The 18,410-nt window shown below is 46.8% G+C and overlaps 1 pseudogene; it reads right to left on the bottom strand.

Annotated features, from left to right (window-relative positions):
• The window catches only part of LOC124974847 (probable RNA-binding protein 19), a 470,746-nt pseudogene that overhangs the window by 307,388 nt on the left and 144,948 nt on the right, over positions 1-18,410 (bottom strand).

The raw sequence follows: 18,410 nt of genomic DNA, 5'->3' as shown, positions 1-18,410 counted from the left end.
AGGCCTACTTACAATTTTCCTAACCACCAAATTTTCTTTCCAATAGAATGCCAGCTGAGAAGGGGAGCCCCCTGTCTTTACTTTCATGTCAATTAATCAACTTGTATTGCAGAAATATCAGGATCTCTCAAAAATTGGAGCCTGGCTGCAGATGTGCCTCCAGAGAAACTATCAAGTCTCCAGTTCTTCCTGTCACAATGATACCAGCTATACGTCCACACCCCAGCAGGAAGTAATTACAGAAGACTGACCTTCATCCATGTACCCCAAAAAAATTTTTTTATAAAAAAGGAAATGGGGGAATGTTAGGTATAAAGCCACCTTTTCCTCTCCCGCTACAGGCATCACCTGTCAATCTGCCGTTAAGCCCGCCTTTCCCGTTACAGGAATTTCTGGCTTACGTTGCCATAACCTTCCTGCCTCCCACATTACGTTCCAATATGTCATTGGTCCATCAGTCAGTCTGTAATAATTCTCCTCCATGATTGGTTCCTCCCAGCCCGCGAAATTCCAATACAAAGAACCGTGCGCCATCTTCTGCTCCCTCTCTTTCCCTTTCCCCTTTCCCCCGAGCAGACTCGTTTTGTCCGCTTGAATAAAAGTTCCTCGTGTGAGACCTGTATCTGCGGAGTGTCTTTTCTAGGAGTTATCGACGAACCAAAACTGTCCCCTTCACATCTAACTAACACATAGAATATTCCATCCATCAAAGAATGGATTCTCTTTCTTCTCAGCAGCACATGGAACCTTCTTGAAAATAGACCATATGTTATGCCACAAAGCAGCCCTTCGAAATGCAAAAAAAATAGAGATACAATGCAATTCCAATTAAAATCCCAATGATGTATCTTACAGAAATAGAGCAAGCAATCATGAAATTCATCTGGAAGAATAAGAAACCCAGAATAGCTAAAATAATCCTTAGCAGGAAGAATGAACCAGGGGGTATTTTTTAAAGACAAATCTCTTTCTCTTGTTTGACACAGATACATAGGGAACTTGTGGTCTCTGCTGGAAGACTCTCTCCATTCTGCTGGTGTATTGTTTCCAACCATGCAAGTGACCTTGAGTGGTCCATATCACTGGGTGTGCAATGCCCAAGGTCATACAGGGACTGGTATCTATGCATCTGGAGTGAGGAACCTAAATCCTCATTTCTAGATTTCATTCTGGTGCACAGTGAGTGACCAAGGAGTCACAGAAGCTTGATGTCTAATTTTTGCTCTGTGACCAATTTGCTGTGTGACATCCATCAAGTCACTTAACCTCTCTGGAAAGTAGTTTTCTGAGGTTTTGGTGAAGGGGAGATCCTTTTCATGTCCCAATCTACAGGCAAGGTATGTGACCAGCAAGCTGATTCCATACATCAATGTGCCCTTTTCTGTCTTGCTCCCTGTCACAGTCTGTGACCCTCATTTTCAATTTCCTAGACCCGTCCAGGAGCATGGGAAAAGAACAGAAGCAATCCCTGCATCCCAAAGACTACACTAACTTCACATGTTGAGGTATGGTGAGCCCCATCTTACAGATCAGGAAAATGAGCTAATGATTCTCTTTGGGGCTCACGGCAATTTAGAGCACAGAAAGACTGACCTGGGTATCTGTTGCTATCATCATTGGGTCAGGGCACTTCCAAGGTGCAAGGGCAAAAGATTCTGAATGGACACTTTCCTTGTCGATCACTGCTCACATCCTGAGACTCAAAGATCTGAATGCCCCCCCCTGTATCTGTTTGAATTACTATTTTTCTAGAGGGAAATGAAGATAAAGATGTATGGAAAAAATATTTGCAAAGATTCAGGTCACCTGAAGCCACATCCTGTCAAAAATGCTCCCAAGAACGAGCAGGTTTGGTGACTCACTTTGGGGGTGGGGGCCATTCAGCCAGAGTTTCAAGACCAGAATGACAGGGCCTGGGAGGCCAACTCCAGGGAGATTCAGCTGTTGGCATTGAGCTGGGGTCCAAGGCCAAGCGTCCTTTGTTCTGGCAGGTGGAGGGAGGGCAGCTTTTATTTATTTTGAGGATCGAGAGAAATGCAGGTGACATAAAAGGAACCTTTTTAAAGCAGACATTTCTGTAGTGCTGGTCACACTCCAGCACAGGAGTGGCTTCTGCCTTACCCAAGAGGGAGACCTGCCTGTGTAAGTAGTTTCTCCGATGTCTCTTCCTCCAGTTCCTGGCTATCAGGAATCCACTGTGTCTCTGTGGATTTTCCCGTGGAGGTGATTTCAGGTAATTGCACAGCACGTAACCTTGTGTGTCTGGATTTTTTGCTGGGGATGATATTTGGAGGTTCACCCATGTTGTAGCATGCCTGGCTGATCCAGCATTCAGGTTCAAGTACTTGTTGGAAAATCCATTTCCAATTCTTTCGGGTATGTGCCTTGGACTGGAATAGCTGGCCAATTCGGTCATTGCCCATTTAACTTTTGGAGGTCCAGCTTGTTTTCCATGGTGACTACCCCACTGTCCTGCCTGTCCCCAACACATGCAGCTTCCAGTTTTTCCATGTCCTCACCAGCCCTGGGTGTTCTTCATTTTCCTGGCTACACCCATCTCAGCGGGTGTGAAGTAGTGCCTTTCCCCCACTCACTCCTGGGACTAAAGGAGGCTGAGCATCTTCTCTGGTGCCAATTGACCAAGTGTTCACCTTCCTGAGAAAACGACCATGCTGGCCCATTGTAAGTGGGGTTATTTGGGCTTTTTCTGGCTCCAGGCTGCTTGGGCCCAGCAGCTGTTTGGCTGTGAGTTTTGTGGTGAAGAAGCCACATGCCAAGAACTGTTCAGATCATTTTTGGACAACACAGAGTCAGGAGATGAAAGGGGGATGCTCTAGCGAGTCTAGGGAAACTCTTTCTTTCTTTTCCTTTTTGTACAAGGGATTGGACCCAAAGATGATTTACCACTGAGCCACATGCCCAGCCCTTTTTATTTTTCATTTTGAGACCGGGTTTCACTAAGTTGCTGAGGGCCTTACTTCACTGCTGAGACTTGCCTCGAACTTGCAATCCTCCTACCTAATCTCCTGAGTCCCTGGGATTACAGGCTGCACCACCGTGTCCTGGGTGTCTATGGAGCTCCTAAAAGAAAAGCTGGGCTACAGTCACAAGGAAGTTCAGAAGCCTTCCCTCTCTCAGCACACTGGAAAGATGTGTTCCATTCTCATTTGAAAAAAACTGTTATTCTAGGACACAGCAGTGTCTGTGATGAGCACAGTCTCCACCCTTCAGGCCTTTGAATCACAAGATCTCTCTCTCATGTGGAAACAATGTATGTTGGTCTTCCTGAGCTGTAATTACCCCCTTTGATAAAACCATGTGTGAGGAAGTCCAAGATCCACCCCCCAGGTGTTGTCTTCCTGGCTAATTTACACACCATTTGCTACTTTTTCTTTTACTTTCCTTTTAGACTTTGTTTCATCTTTTCTTACAGCCATACAACACAGCACCAGGTGGAAAGATGGTGACTGGAAACAGAAGCAGGATTCCAAATTCCTCTCCTCCTCTCATCTTCTCCATCATCCCCTGAGCCAATCACACCAGGAGACCAAGAGCTTTGGCACTGGGAACATCCCTCAACACCTCTTTGTGGGGTGTGTGGCTTATTCTGTCCTTGGCACCAGAGGGCCACCCAGGGAACCTGGAGAAGGGCCCCTCCTAGCTGCCCTTAGGCCACCCACATGAGTTGCAAGGAGGCCCCCAGTTCTGACCTTTCTGGGAGGAGCATTTCAGGATCCAGAGTTCCATGAGTTCCGTGGAGACCCTCTGCGGGATGTGACAGCATGTTGTGAGGAGGCCTTTGTCTAGGGAACCATTGGCGGTGTGAAAGAAAGATGGAGGCTCAGCTGCTCTGTCTCTGGATCCTTCCTGGACTCAGGTCTTTGGACTTTAAAGTGGGGATGACAGGGGTCCCCACCCCACAGGGTTTCTGTATTGTATTGATCACCACTGGGCAGGGGAGGAGAGAGCTACCTAGAGGCACCTTTGCCCTAATTTCCAGATGGAGACACCAAGGCCAAGGGACATGACATTACTAACAAGGCCAGGTTGGCCAAGTTAGCTGGTCCTGGGGTGGGAAGCTAGGGCGTTTGCCTGCCTCTTTGCCACCACCATCCCCTGTGTCCCCATGACACAAATGGTCTTCATGTGTGTCTCCCCATGCAAACGGTAGCCATGACCATTGGAGCGGGTCATGGCACACAGAAAGCCCATGTTTATTTATCCCCTCTCTTTTCTTGCCCAGGACACATCCTGGGTGGGAGCCTCCCCCGGAGTCTGCAGTTCAGGAGGGTGAGATGGAATTCTGCGAAGGATCAGCCTGGTGCTGCCAATGGCTTTCAAGTCTTCGTGGGTCTGCAGAGCCCCTGAAGAGTTTGACTTTGAGCTGCGTTCCCCTTCATTTCTAAATCCAATGACAGATTAGGCAAAATGGAATCCACATATTTCTGATTCATTTACACTTAACTCATCAAAATGTTCCTTCTTATGAGTTACTTGATGTCCAGAGAGAATTTTGAGTAGATTTTATAAGCCTTTTAAAGACTTTTCTCTTAGAAACAGGTGGTTGCATTTTGCCAAGAATAAACAAAGTTGAACCTCAAAAGTGCCGCACTGGCCAAGGATCCTCATGCCAGGGGGCAAATTTTTGAAGTCACCCCTTCCCCTCTCCTGATGCCTTCTTTCATTTCTTCTCCCCACTCCCATTCCTGGCCTCTCCCTTCCCTTCTGGGTCTCCTCACAGAACTTTTACCCCATTCATTTTCAAACCCTGGCCCCGCTTCCCACAGATCCAAATGGTGTCTCCTCAGCAGCAGCCTGAGACTTCCATCCCTCACTGCCCCCTTTACCCAACTGTCAAAGTGGCAACTGGTTCCTTGGGGCTCTGAGATCAGCCCAGATATGGGCAGCCCTTACCATGCAGGTTGGAAAGAACCTGCTTTATCCTGGTGATGATGTTACTTGTGCACGAGAAGAACTTCTCTGATTCTTATGCCCAGTTTAAGGAAACTGAAGCCTGGAGAGGCTGAAATAGCACCTGAGACCATTTAACTCATTCAACAGATTTCTCTTCAAAATGTTTTCTTTTGCACTGGTCCCTCTGAAGAGTGATAAAAGGCTATCTCCAAAGAATCTCAAGGGGCTTGTTTTTGCTAAGGTGTCAGGCCCAAAAAAAACTTTGAAATCAAAGTGAGGTTGAGTCTGGGTGTGGTGGAACATGCCTGTCATCCCAGGGGCTCAGGAGACTGAGGCAGAAGGATTGCAAGTTCAAAACCAGCCTCAGCAACTTAGAGAGACTGTAAGCAATTCAGAGAGACCTTGTCTCTCAATAAAATACAAAATATGGTTGGGGAGGTTGCTTTTCATTCCCTGCTACCCCCCACCAAAAAAAATGCAAAAGACAAAGGTGAGGTTGAATGCATTGTTAACATCTTGAGCACCTTTGAGGATGGGCTACAATATTTCCATTCTATGGATGAGAAACTCAGGTTCAGAATGGTGATGTCATTTCCATGTGACTGCACAGCTCATCCTTGAAACAAGGCCTTAGGAAATAATACAGGACAGGCGTGGTGGCACACTCCTGTCATCCCAGTGACTCAGGAGGCTGAGGCAGGAGGATCGAGTGTTTGAAGCCAGTCTTAGCAACTTAGCAGGGCCTTGAGCAACTTAGACTGTGACTCAAAATAAAAAATAAAAAATAAAAGGGCTGAGGATGTGACTCAGTGGTTAAAAAGAAATAGTAAGAAACAATACTGTCATGGCATGTCGTGCATTTCCAAAAGGTGCCCTGCGGTGAGTACAGTGGGGTCAATCATTCAAGATGGTCCAAGAACCTGGCCTCCTTCCCCCTCTGTAGGTCTCACTCACATGGTGTCTCCTGCTGGGTCTGTGTGTCTTTAACACCCCTGCAGCTCTTCCTCTTCTCCACCTATGACCCAGGAGAAGGGGACCCTGCTCAGCACCTGCCACCAACATCTTGCAGCTGGAATTTCAGAGCTATCTTTTGCTTTCACTATTTTCCTCATCCAAGGATACCTTTTATTTATGAATGTGATGCTGGATTTTTATCTATCTATGTATATGTACAGTTTTTATAATGATGATAAGACAATTTCCCTGTGAGATTAAGTAAAAAGTTGATTTAATAAAAATATCATAAGTAAATGATCCCACCGATGAGATAGGGTCTTGCTGAGTGGCCCAGGCTGGCCTCAACCTACTGAGATCAAGTGATCCTCCTGCCTCAGCCTCCCCAGTTGCTAGGGCATAGGATGCACAATCATGTCTATCTCTATAATTTTTTCTGCTGCTGGGTTTGTACTCAGGGCCTCGTGCATACTGACTGAGCTCCACCTCTGAGCTCTGATTGTGGCAATAATTTTGAAGGCAGCACTCAGATACCTGCTATTTAGGACACACATATCATGCCTACTTTAGCCACTGGGGCCAAGTTAAGGACCTAAGTGGTCCCACCAGTTTTGATGCTGCAGCTCAGCTCCCTGGAGGCATCTGCTTGGGTATCGAGGTTGTGCCCAAACACGGTCACTGCCCATCAGTCCACGTCTGCTGCTCAAGTGGGTGAGTGAAAGAATGAAGGAATGAGGCCTTTGGGATTTCCTTTGTGATTCCTGATTCAAACCAACACTGTCTTCGCAGGGCAGGGGCCAGGCCAGGCTGGGCCAGACCTCAGGTTGATGTTTAACTCCTTCCAAATGGAGAGGAGCTTTCAGCTTTAGAGCAGTGACTGAGGATGTGATGCCCTCCCTCCCCCTTCCCCAGGGGACATTTGACAAGATCTGAAGTCATCATCACATTCTGTCGAGATAGGTCAGGTGGGGAGATGCTACTGGTGTATGGTGCACCCAGGTCACAGAAACCACTGGGCATCCTGAAATGCATGCAATGCCCCCACAAGGAGGATTTCCAGCCCAGAACATCAGCAGAGCCCCATTTAGAATATCCAGCACTGGAATGTGGAGAGAGTCCAGGAAGATCCCAGAGTTTAGTTTTGCTGAGTACTTGCAATTTTTTTTCTCTGTTTCTGGCTGGCTCTTGTTTTAGCAAGCTTCCTCCCATTTCAGGCTGGCTGATGGATGCCAAGCCCTGCAAGTTTATATTGGTAGAAGCGAAGCTACTGATCGACAGGAGCAGTTATTTGTTGACGTGACAGTCTTCCATCACTACCGTAACGGTGCAAAAACGTGCTGGGTTCCTGCAGGCACACTTGTCTCCTTAAATGGCCTGGCAGGAGCCCTGTGCATTTCTGTAAGCTTCACATTGCATTTTGTTTCAAGGGGCATCTTGGTGAAGAAATGTTCCCATGTAGGTTTGTAGTTCCTCAGTCGGTTGGTGCTTCAGACTCTCAAGCAGCTGCACAATGGTACTAACATCAAAGAACTAACCCCAGTACATTTGCCCAGCCTCTACATCTGTCTTGCTCCAGACTGGGCATTCTGAGAAGCTAGGCCACGTTCACTGTCCCTAAGCTCCCAGCATCTTTCAGCCACCTAAGGCGGAATTAGTGAATACTGTTTGAATGAGTGCTTCTTGGTTCTGAAGCTCACATCTTGGGCCAAAATAAAGCGATGGCATTTCTCTTTTATAGATAGTAACACTCATGTCCTGGAGGGTCAAGATCGTTCAGCTGGTCCCTTGGAGGAAGCTGGAAGATGGCTGCCTGTTTCCATTATATCCTTGCTAAAGGTGCTGCAAACTGGAACATTTACACGCCATGGGCTGTGAAAATGTCTTCACTGAGGAAAAGGACAGGAAAGCAGAAGCATGTCATCAGGGGCACTGAGGTTGAGGGACCTGGTTCTTGATCACACGGAGTGTCCTTGGGTTCTCCAAGAACCTCAGTGTCTTCTTCTTCACAATGTAGTTAATCAGAGCACCTGACTCATCCACTGGTCATGAAGGTGGATTAAGCAAATACATGTGAAGCCCAAAGCCCAAAGCACAGGTTGACAGTAAGAATTCTGGAAAACTCAGGCTATTAGCAAGGCATGCATGTGTGTTGTATTTCTCTTTATAGGAAAAAGAACGACATTCTGCCTTTCTGAGGACTAACAGGAAAATTGCCATGGAGTGGCTGAAGACAGGACCAGCTTCCCCTCCCTGCCACCACTGTGAAAAATTAGCTCTTTTACTTAAGAGCACACATACCCTCGAGGAAAGTAAGACTTAAAACAGGGTCAGAGAGCAGAGGCTGGGGAAATGTCATCTTTTTACTGGAACTACTAGAGGGAAATATGCAAACTGTATAATGCCATCAGAAATAGGGTTATTTGTAATGTCAAAGTCACAATGCCAGTCACAGCGCCTGCCTCTCTCACCCTAGGAACACTTCCTAACTGAGCACAAAAATTGCAGGAAAATGAGAATAATATTTTCAACCATTAGGAGTTTATAACAATGCATAGCTATATTCCACAGGCTTCAATATGGGGTTCTCTGCTTTTCCACAAGATTATTGATTCTTTTTTTAAATTTTTTTTTATTTAAGGGGCAGAGCATTTTCATTTTTTTCTTTTATTTTATTTTATTTATTTATTTATTTATTTTTTGCTATGCTGGGGATCAAACCCAGGGCCTTGTGCTTGTGAGGCAAGCACTCTACCAGTTGAGCTATATCCCCAACCCTAGCATTTTCATTTAAAAGCATTTTTTTAGAAAGAATGAAGTGCTAGAGTTTATATCTTGACAAACCATCAATGGCTCTCACATGCCCCTCCCTCCCCGTTATTCCAGTGGGTATGGGAACCCACTGGACTGTTCCCACCAAGGCAGCAGCCTTGGTCCCTTAGTGGGGATGAGAGTTATGACTTGGTTTTTGTGCAGTTTTCCCTTTCATTCTCTCTGCATTTCAATAGACAAACACACACTTACATGAACATGTATGCACATTTTTGAGACATCTGGTCAACCCAGCAACTCAGGGACCGAGATGAGATTTGTGTACTTCAGAATATCTGGTCAATCCAACACACACACACACACACACACACATACCCCACACAGTAAGGGATATCTGGGGCTCCTGAGAGAGACGGCATGTTGACCAGGCAATCATTTCTAAGTTAGCTATAGGGAGGGCACTCCAAAACCCTGGAATAAAAGCATATGATTTGTTTGTCTAACTTTTTTGAAATTTAATATGCATTTGCCCCCTGCCACAGAATCTGTTTTGCATTTTGTTCTAAAATAGAGCAGATTGTAATTTTTTTTCTAATTTCAAGATTTTCCTTATTCCGGAGCAGTAACCTAACAAAATAACTTAGCCTTTGGAGGGTAATTGGTTTTTTTGAATATTTCAGTTCAGTTGTTTAAGAACAGAAGTTAAAACATTGTTTTTATGGACAGAGGAAAGGGGAAGTGGTGGAAATTATGTGTGTGGGTTGAGGGCTGGGAGTGAGTTTGAATGAAGTTAACTTTTAATACCAGAATATTTCAATTTGAAACAAAAGGATGGATTTTTTCTCTTTCCTTTTTCCTTCAGTATCTCCCCTCCTCATTATGAAAGGCAGCTGGGCTGACTGTCTAAAATGTGAAAACTTAGCAAAGCATAAAGAAAACTGTATTGTCCATCATCTAATAGTGCAGAGATAGCTGCTGTTAAACATTGTGATTTATTTCCTTCAGGTTGAGATAATGCTGTAGATACAATTTGGAATCATTTTTCATACACTGTCTTTTCATGAGTATTTTCTCATACCATTAAATATTCATGACTCACAATTCAAAATGATTGTGATACATTTGATTATACCACAATTTTACCTAACTTATTTAACTGATGGATGTTTTGCTTTAAAAAAAAAACTTTATTGTAAGCATCAGTGTGAAGAATATCTTTGTGCATAAATCATGGTGGCATTCAAAGATCAAAGAAGTTCAGAGTGACTGGCGCATAAAAAATAAGGTGCAAGGATGGAGGGTCAGGCAAAGAAACAGATGTGTGCCCTACTATGAATTCTAGACTTTATCCAAATAGTGCCATTAGTGATTGTGACGAAGATGTTGATGAGCTAATATGCATTGAACCTTTACACTCCACTAGACATCTTTCCAAAGAGTTCTTATTTGTTAATTCAATTAATCTTTGCAACAACCCTGCTCTGTAGGTACAGCTCAGAAACCAGAAGCAGGGAGAGGTGGACCAGCTAGCCACAGTCACAAAGCTTGTAGGAACCCCAGGTCCAGAGTAGACATTGTTCACTGCTGTGTCCATACATTACCTTATGGCAGTGTCGGCCACCAGAAGGTGTGACACATGGATTTCCATATTTAAAAGACTTGCTGTCTGCCATGAGAAGGGATGGAGCCTGCGTGAATGGCAGCGGTAAGACCAAAGAGGAGGACAGAGGCAGAGATCTCTGGTGGCACAGAGGACAGAGGGAAGAGAATGAATCTAAACAGTGCTTGGGAGGTTGGCTGGATAGGAAATGGATCTGGAGGTCGAGGGACAAGAAGACTTGAGGGCTGCCTTGCAGGTTTGGGAAGCTGGGAGGACAGAGGAGTCATGGGCCGAGGTGAAGGGACAGTGGATGCCGTTCCCAAGGTCACTCAGCTACTTGGTGGAAGAGGTGTGATTCTGAGCACAAAAGCCTGGAGTCTATGGGCTGGGAAATGGTTGTGAAGAGAGTCTAGGTGCAGCCAGGGCGACCCATGTTGTGACTCCCTCAAGAACACACAGCAGCTCTGTGGGATGGAGCTGGGAGCCTGGGGGAGGTGGGAGGATAGGAGGTGTCTGTTCCTCACTCCCTGACTCAGGAAACTTCTCAGCAGAGCCACTGACCACTCATGGGCTTCTGAGAGTGGCCTGGCAGAGTGTTGGGGGTCCATTCATCTTGGGGAGTCTTTCTGTGTGAATCCAGTGGACTCAATTTTCTTTCAGGGTGTACTTTGGGCAAGAGAGGTGATAAAGGGGGTGGATGACACAGGGTTTGGAGAGTGGTCATTGTAAGTTTGAATGTGCTTCCATTTGTACATGGTGACTGGGGCTCCTATGGTGATCTAAAATGAAGTCATCTCTAAAACCCCCCAATGTCCCCCGGGCACAGGAACTGAGATGCACATACTACATCAGCGGGAGCTTCCTTTCCTTTCCCTGCTGCCCCTGCTTGGCCTACTCGGTTGAAGGCCTGCACTCTGCTCTCACTGTCTCCAGGCTGGTATTTTGTTGTTCCTAACTGGAGAGCAGGGCTCTGGCAGCTGGGGATCACCTCACACCTCACATGGGTCCTTCTGATATGCAAAGCGCTCCCCGTACACATTCCCATCCAATACCCCTCCACACAGCTCTGTCATTTAGGGTTAAGAACATTACTATTTAACCTACAAAGAAACAGGTCCTTGGAGAAGCAAGATGACAGGCCGACTTTAAGGAGCAGTGAGGCCTTGGACCTGCAACCCTCAAACCCGAATCTCTTGTTCTGTGTGGAAACCTCTCTTCTGCCATCCCAGGAGGGAGGGAAGCCCTGACCCCCACAAGGCAAACTGGCCCTGGTTTAAGAATGAAATACTGGCTTTTCCATTATGATGGCCCTCTCTATCCTGGGAGTGGATGGTCCCAGCCAGGGTTTCACCTCATTTCTTCTCTCATCCTCGTAATGTCCTTTGAAGCTCAAAGATGCCAGCTGTGACCCAAGCAAGGAGAAGGACTTCTAAATTCAGCCCCAACCCTCTGTGAGTGCTTCAGCACTGGAACCCACAGCGGTTGTACCCTGAGCTGCTTGACCAAGCAACTAGCATCTGGCACACGGTGGCTCACACAGAAAACAGAAACCACAACCCAGACCCCCCAACACTAAAGCCTGTCCATGCACCTCCAAAGGACAACATAAATGACTTATTATCAAGGTACGATTGATACGACGTAGGCCTTTGAAGGTAGGCAGCTCATGGACCGAGCCTGAGCCTTACTGGTCACCAGCTGTGTTTTAGGCAAATGTCTCTCCTTCTCTGAAACTCAGTACCCTAGATGATCAGCTATGATTTTTGTTGGTTTTGTTCCCTGCCGTACCTCCAGTGCCAAGAAGAGTGCCCGGCACACAGTGATCTCTGAAAGTGTTTCTGAATGCACCAGTGAGTTCATCCATCAGACAGAGCCTCCCACCTGGGGCACCTGAGCGTGCCAGGAGATGAGGTGTGGGCAGGGCCAGGTTCAGTGCTTGGCCAGCCTGGCCCCTGAAATGAGTGGCGGCCCCTATTTTTGTGACCGCTGCCATGCTCTTTGGAGGTGATCCACTGTGGCGGCGTTCCATGAGGGGTACTGAGTGGTCCATTTCCCCAGGATAAAGTGAATGGAGGGCAGTGGCCTTGGGAAAGGTGTGGGAGGAAGCAGGGGGCTGCATTATGTCTTCTCTAGCTCTTGTGGTGTCCCCTGTGCTCCAAGTCCTAGTGAGTGTAGGAAGCATTTGGAGTTCCCAAGAGAAGATGTGAGTCTTGAGACTCAGCTGGATGCACTGAGCAGGGGCGAGGCTGTGGCAGGAAGCAGAACTGCAGGATGCAGCCACTCAAGACCCCACTACCCCTGCAGGAGCATCCTGGGGTGCAGTCCATCACCAATGGGACAATTGTGCTCCCATGACCTCCAGATCTCCATGAGCTCTCTGGAGACAGTTCTGTCTCAGCAGGGGAGGCTGGGCTGTGCACGGAGACAGTCAGCCCATGGGTGATCGCACTAACACCCCTGGTCCTGCCAAACAGTTGTCCCAACACAACACCATGCACTGAGGCTGCCTCACAGTCCTCCTTGATGGTTCCCCTGAGCCAACATGACACCGCATCCCCACTTGCCTTAGGAGATATTCCCAGCCTGCATGTCACCAGGGATGGGAATTACAGGTGACAACACGAGATTCCCACCAACGTCCCCTAAGCCAGACGGTGACTTACACATAGCACACCCCTACACAGCAGCTCACGGGAATGTGACATTCCTGATAGATCACCCCTCAACCCAGCATGGCTCCCTTACACCACTGAGCCCCAGCAAAACCCAGACCAGTCCAGGGCCCCTTCGGCCATGCAGAGCTGGCCCAAAATAATGGAAAGAAAATACCAGAAAGGGCTATAGCTTTGGAAAACCCAGTCTTGCTCCTAACCCAACTTTTTGGTTGCCTGTGCCTGGGGTTTTCCCAGCCTTGGGGATGGAGAAACCAAACATCCAGCCCTTGATCTGCCAGCAGGAACTACTTCCTTTGTCTTGAATGCTGATGCTGCTCTCTTCTGTTGCCTGGACTTGGCTGACCACAATTAGGGTGACTGGTTCCAACTGGGGACTTGGAAAGAGTTCCAAGGGAGAGCCAGGGAGAGGATGCCAGGGCTGGAGGGCTGAGGATGGGGTTATCAGCATCGTGGCTGGAACCGGGCTGTCCACTGGCAGCCCAAGAGGGCTGTTGGTTCATCCAAGACAAACCTCAAACCCAAGAATCGATTTGGCAGATGGGAGAAGCTAGGAGATACTCACTCCTTCTGCAACAAAAGTGGACACAGGGATCCTACTCTTGGTCTTTTTCCTTTTTAAACAAACCAGCTGGCTTTTAAGATCCTCAAAATCCCATTAAAGTCTTTTACCCCTTCCTAGATGGGAGGCATGTGATAGAATGGGCCGGGAAACAGAGGGCAGAGGACTTCAATTCCCATCTCCCCTGCTGGTAATGGTGTTGGATGATTACAGGATGGCTAGGGAAAGAGGAAGTGTCCACAACCACAGGGAGGGATGTGGCCCTTTGAAGGAGCTTGGCATTTATTTTTACCCCCCACCCCGCCTCCCGCCACTCCAGCCGTACCACTTTTCTTTGCTGCCTTTCTTTCCAGGTTCCTGGTACTGTAAACACAGGGCTGGAAATTAGATGTGGGCAAATCTGTTAGACAAATTAAGTTGAAGGGGGGTTGGCCGATGTCTTGCTCTGCAGAACATGTGAGACGGAGTTAATAACTCCGTAATGGCTCTTTTGTTTTTGTCTGGGGACTAGCGGGTGGGAGGCGAAGGGCAGGGGACATGGGTGGGCAGCGGGATGCGGGAGGGAAGCCACTCTAGGATGCCCCTGTGGAACAAACCCAAGCCCCCACCTGGGCCCCCAGGGGACCAAGCTGCGCCTCTGTCCCAGGGCCTTGGGAATGAAAGCCAGGGAGTGACCTTCTTGGCCAGCATGTTCTGGGCCATGCTCCGAGTGCCTGGGTAACAAAGTTCCTCTTCTCGACAGTTTCAAGCTGCAAACTTGTATGTGGCCCCTGAATTTGTTCCATCCGTGAAATTCCCAGTGATATCAGTGGGGTTCCATATGTGAAACACACGCTGTCCGCGGACTGTGGAGCCTTACCAGGGCGCAGAGCTTCAGCTCTACGGATTTCACATCTGCATTTTTGCTATCTGGAAACTTCTGCTAGGGATGGAGTTCCTGTTCTTAAGTCTGGTCGGATGGCAGAAGCCAGGGCCTGGAAAACCACAACTGGAAGCTCCATGGAGCAGCCATCTGATGAACTCAATGCATGTGCATTGGGGGCATGTGACCCAGAGCTGGGGACGGGAAGTTGGCGACGAGGATGAGCAGACCAGCCCAGCCTCCTCTGGGAGCACAGATCCTGGTGTGTTGAGTAATAAATCCGTGATTTCTCAAGGAATTATTTAATGGCAGCAAGTCAGGAACTACAGAAGAGGAGGGTGCACCTAGGAAACTGGGCGCCCTGTTGACTCTCCAGGAGGCACAGACAGCAGGATCCATTCTTTCTGTTCAGCAGGATGCCTGTTGAATCCAGGGATCTGTAACCTGGGGCCCAGAGACATTTGACTTTTAGGAGTTCTATGAACTTGGATGCATCAGCTGTCCCCAAAGCTGTTCAGAGGAGATGTTTCCTTTCTTTTCCTGGAATTTTTCGAGAATGAGAATACCACACCCTTCCATCAGAGTCTGTTTGGGTGTTCAAATTCTCCTAATAGAGTGCCCGGTGCTTCATTAGTGAAAACAATGAGAGATCTGTGCAGGGGGCACACTTTTGATGCCTGCTTTAGACCAGGCACTGGGAAGGTATGCGTGTTCTCATAAAGGATTTGACTTCATTTTCACCAAAGAAGTTAATGAAAAAACTGCAGCTCAGAGAGATTAAGTCAGCTCCCAAAGATGGCACAGCTATCAAGTGATGAAATTCTAATTCCAATCCACGACTTCGAACTCTTTTATCTCTTACTTCTTCCAACAATATCTTGCTTTTCGGGCCTTTTATGTCTAGTGATATCTGCTGCTTATATTAGATTACAAATCTCCCAAGGGCAGGGACTATACCCTTTGCCTCTTTGTTGTCAACATTTTCAAATATACACAGAATTTGCTCTGTGTATTTATGATCTGTGTCATCTCTGGGACACTTCTCTACATCTGATTTTAATATTTTTTCTATTGTTTATTAAAATTCTACTAGCCGTGGGTGATATCTACTCAGTCCATGTGTATCAAGCCTGGTTGCCCCTTTTCATTTCTTTTCAGAACTCACACAGTGCCACTGGCCATTGACCATTGCCCTAGTCCCTTCTTTGGGATGCTCCAATTCCTGTTTGCAAACAACTGGAGGCTTGGATTCAGAAACCTCTGCTGTAGAACTTCTCGGAGGGACCAATGTCCAGTGGAGCTGTCTTCAGGCACTGGCAGGGCCGAGGGGACAGCCACTCACTCACTGCAGGGTCTCACCATGACTCTGGCTTGGTGCAGCCACTCGGAGGGAGACACTAGATTCAAGTGTGGTGCCGAGTCTTTGGGGCTCTTCATTTTGGGGGGTGAAGTCTAATTCCCTTTTCTTTTTTTAATTTTTAAATGTTTTTAACTTCTAATTTTTTTTTTTGTTTTTACCTTTTGGTAGATCATACATAAAGGGAGTATAATCTCATTTTTCTGATGGTACATATTGCAGGGCTACATCAGTCACACAGTCATACATGTACGTGAGGTAACAATGTCTGTTTCACTCCACTGTCCTTCCTACCCCCAGACCCCTTCCCCTCCCTTCACTCCCCGCAACCTGATATAAAGTGACTCCATTCTGCTCTAACCCCTCCTTATTGTGAATTAGCTTCCGCATATCAGAGAAAATGTTAGGCTTTGGATTTTTGGGTTTGGCATATTTTGCTTAGCATGATGTTCTCTAACTCCATCTATTTACCAGCAAATGCTGGAATTTCATTCTTTTTTTTTTATTGCAGTGCTGGGGATTGAACCCAGGGCCTTGTGCTAATGAGGCAAGCACTCTATCAACTGAGCTTTATCCCCAGCCCCAGAATTTCATTCTTTAAAGCTGAGTAATATTCTGTCACATACAAATGTACCACATTTCCTTTACCTATTCATCTGTTGCAGGGCACCAAGGCTGGTTCCACAGCTTAGCTATGGTGAACTGAGACGCTGTGAACATTGATGTGTCCAGTTTGTGTCAAGCTTCACCACTTGCTTGGCCAATAGAATATGGTGGAAATGCTACTCAAAAAGTCCAGGCCTAGGTCACAGGCACCTCTCAGCTCCCTCCTGGGCCTCTTGCAATGCTTGCTCTTGGGACTGGCAACCATGTTGCCAGTAAGTGCATAAAACCTCACAAGGAAGTCCACGTGGATAAAGGGAAATCCCTGGGCAACTGGGTCGAGCAAATCACGTCCCTTGCCTATGACCATGGCATAATGAATCCCACTCTTGTGTATAATTATAAAGCACCAATGAAAAAATGGAAGTCCAGGTGCACCAAAACCGAGGTCATGTGGCATCTGACATGGAGTCTTGTGGTGTGAGTGGGCCACGTGGTGGGTGACTCTTGGGCCTTCCCTTATCTCTGCAAGAAGAGAGATGAGCCAGATCTGCGGATCCCAGCCAAATCACAGATCTGTGAGCGAAACAAAAGGCTGCGGACTGTTGCTATTGGAAGCCAGTTCTTTGGGGGTGGTTTGTTATGTGGTAGCAGAAAACCAGGGGCCTCTCCTCCACCAAGCCTGCTTGTCCATCTCACAGATGCAAGATGGGGCAGATAGCAATGGGAAGCAGAGGCTAGGAAGAGCCACCTTCAAACCCCTTTCCTGGGTGTTACTTTCAAGTATGGCTTCTTAGGGAATTGAGGTGGAAGATGATCGGGTAGAGGCCCAGCTTCCCTTCCTTCCTCTGCTTTAGTTCCTTTATGTCCTGGGATCCTAATGATATCTAAGGGTGAGCCTTTTGCAAAGTGCTTTGAGGAGACCCACCATGTTAAACGTTCCGCATTGATGATCTCATTTATTCCTCATGACAGTGCTCCAGATAGTACATTATTATCCACATTTCATAGGTGAGAAAATCAAGAAATTGAGGCACAGAGACATTTTAATTTTTATTATTATTTTTAAATAGTGGGGTCAAACCCAGGGACACTGGACAACTGAGCTACATCTCCAGCATTTAAAACACTTTTTTTTTTTTAATTTTGAAACAAGATCTTGCTAAGTTTCTTAAACTGGCCTATAATTTGTGATCCTCCTGTCTTGGCCTCCTTAGTAGTTGGGATTCACTGACGTGACTCACATGCCCAGTCACAGAGAGTTTAAGTAAACTTCCCAGAACCACATAGCTCACAGAAGCAAGAATCAAATCTAGGTAATCTGGCCTCAGCATTGAGTCTCTAAAATTAATTCTCTGTACTGTTTTTTTTTACCTAAGTTTAAATTTGAACAAAAATATTTTCTGTTAAACAAAATATCCAAAATGATTGTGTTTGGTCTTTATGGTGTATTTTTATGGCCTAGCACAGTGCGAGACTCAGGATTTGGAGATGGATTGGTAATAGTGACACTTAGGCATTGTGCTCCATACTTTGCTAAAATGCATGACCTCATTAGGTTTTTCACAACCATCATGTAAGGTCAGCATGATGACAATTCCCACTTTACAGAGGAGAAGCTCAAGTCATAGAGAAGTCTAGACATGTGCTTGAGGTCACGTGGCACCTGACCAGAGTCAGAGCACTTAATGGCACTAACTTGCTGCTGTCTGGTTTTGTTCATGGTCTAGCTGGGGTGCAAGACTAAACTATAGTTTCAATACCATGATGCAAATATTCTAAAGTAGGGAGGCTAAGAGGTGAGGAAAGTACCCAAATTTGCCCAGGGTATTAGGGGAACTGCTTTTAAAAAAAGAAATGGGACAGCCCAAGAACCCCTCAAATATCCCCCCTTTGCCAATCACATAAAGGAAAGAAGTTCTCCCGGCAGAGACGCAGCTGGTCTCAGGTGTGACCACCAGGACAACAGCATATGGTCTGCTTGGTCAGGGGCTCGCTGGGCAGGGAAGCTCAGGAGGTAGGCAGGGCAGATTCAGAAGGGGGCTTTCAGAAGGCATCCATCCTTTGACATCAATTCAGAAAGGAGGGGCATCAACATGAACCTGTCCCTTATCTGG

Source organism: Sciurus carolinensis, unplaced genomic scaffold (assembly GCF_902686445.1).
Source record: "Sciurus carolinensis unplaced genomic scaffold, mSciCar1.2, whole genome shotgun sequence".
Lineage (NCBI taxonomy): Eukaryota > Metazoa > Chordata > Mammalia > Rodentia > Sciuridae > Sciurus > Sciurus carolinensis.
Note: the sequence above shows the minus strand (reverse complement) of the source record. Positions and strands in the feature narration are given on the sequence as shown.